Here is a 1,989-nt window from a genome sequence, read left to right as displayed (position 1 = left end):
AAGGACTGAAGGCTCTAACATTGCAGTTAGCAGCCAAGTGTATTAACTAATACCCTCCTCCCCCGAGCCCCAACGACCTCTGGAGGCTAGCAAAGTTCCAACCTAGGGAGTGTTCTAAGTAACAAACGGAGGAGAGGACAAAAGTCAAATGTTTTATCAACAGTTTCTTATCAAATCCCACTCCCACCCCCAGGTTCCTGTTTCCTGCCTTCTATGCATATACTTCTCTCCAAATTTCTCCGTGGAGAGAAATTTGGAATTTGGTCTTGCTGTAAGCTGAGTACTGTAATTTACCTAAAGGTAAGTTATTTCACAAAAACAAAGTCAAAGAGACAACCAGATGTTATTATCAATTCAGCCAAGTTGGCAGCCTTCCCTGAGATTTTATGTGACCTCGTGTCAATCCCCTGACTGTATTCGCTGCCATGTAGTCATCTAATGGCTTCATGTGTCAGATTCGCATCCTCCTTTCTCAACTGCAAGCTTCTGGGGTCAAAGGATCATGCATCCATGAAGGCACTGTATCTCACCTGTAATTGCTTTGCTTACATTGAGACAGGATTCACAATGCATTTTAGGGAAATGCTTCTGACAGCAGGAACATGAGCAAAGAGCTCAACTAGCCCACAGTGCATGTTGGCAATGGCCGTGAATAAAAAATAAGACAGAAACTGCGTGAAAGGAAAAGCAACCATTCCCTTGGCTCTACCCCCCCTTCCCCCGCCCAAATCTGCTGCCCTTGACCAGCAACGGAGGAACCTGGAGTAGAAACTATGCTGTGGATCTTGTAATGAGCCTTTGTGAAACTAGCAGCGGAGTCAGAGACCACAATCTGGCCTGCCTTTGACCTGTGTCTGGCATAAAGAAGGGTTCTGCCTGAGTCTAAAACAAGAGCATGTTCAGCAGCGAACCCGACTTGCAATGCCCTCGTTATTGCCCCATGGGACTTTCAAAAATGAATGTCAATAGCAGGTTTGGCCATGAAAGGTCAAACAAACTGATGATTCTTCTACTCTAGTCAAGAGCCTTTGAAGTCAAGCCAACAAAATAAAAGCATAAAATACGAATGAAGTGATATAACTTTGTTGTTATTAGGTGTCATTGAATTGCATAACTATGCATAACAAAATGAGACACTTACCTTTATTATGTGAGCAAATCTCTGATTTATATTCTACTGTATTCATTAACATGTTGGTAAAAACTTATTAAATTACATTTGTGATCCACTAGGAGATCATGACAATATATTGATAATCTTGTTAAGAATGGGAATTCCATACTTACCTGGCAGGGGAGATACCATGATCACGAAGGTGGTTTTCCCAGGGCAAAGCTTATCCATTGCACTCTGGATGTGCTTACCCCTGCGATTTCCCCAAGTGTGGGAAACTCAACTGCATAATTTGTGAAAGTGGGGGACTGTGCTTGTGCTCTTCCCTTTATTAGAAAGAAAGAAAGAAAGAAGAAAGAGAGAGAGAGAGAAAGAAAGAAAGAAGAGAGAGAGAGAGAGAGAGAGAGAGAGAGAGAGAGAGAGAGAGAGAGAGAGAGAGAGAGAATGAAAGAAAGAAAGAAAGAAAAAGAATGGGAATTCCAGAACGCTTGTGTGTGGTCATGAAGACCAAGATGGACTCGTTCAATAGAACAAGGGACGCTGCACGGTATAAGTCAGGGAAGTTGCGTGTCACCATACCTATGCAATCGCTATGCTGAGTAAATAATCCAAGAATTGGGGCTGTAGGAAGGAAAACATGGCATCAGGATTGTTATTGTTGTTAGGGGCCATCAAGTCAGTTCCGACCCATAGCGACCTTATGCGCAACTGAAGGAACACACTGCCCAGGCCTGCGCCACCCTCCCAATTGTTCCTGTGCACGAGCCCCTTGTGGCAGCTACTATGTCAATCCATCTCCCTAAGGACCTTCTTCTGTTTCACTGCGCCTGTACCTTATCAAACATGATGTCCTTCTCTGGGGACTAAGCTCTCCT

General features: G+C 43.8%; 1 non-coding gene across 1 annotated transcript; it reads left to right on the top strand.

The window, feature by feature from the left end:
• The first annotated feature begins 1,279 nt into the window (after positions 1-1,279).
• Positions 1,280-1,443, top strand: LOC142441683 (U1 spliceosomal RNA). The gene has a single exon (XR_012783037.1). It is a non-coding gene; the product is annotated as a U1 spliceosomal RNA (small nuclear RNA).
• Positions 1,444-1,989: the final 546 nt, after the last annotated feature.

This window comes from Tenrec ecaudatus, chromosome 2 (genome assembly GCF_050624435.1).
Source record: "Tenrec ecaudatus isolate mTenEca1 chromosome 2, mTenEca1.hap1, whole genome shotgun sequence".
NCBI classification, from domain to species: Eukaryota; Metazoa; Chordata; class Mammalia; order Afrosoricida; family Tenrecidae; genus Tenrec; species Tenrec ecaudatus.
This window is presented reverse-complemented; position numbering and strand designations above follow the sequence as displayed.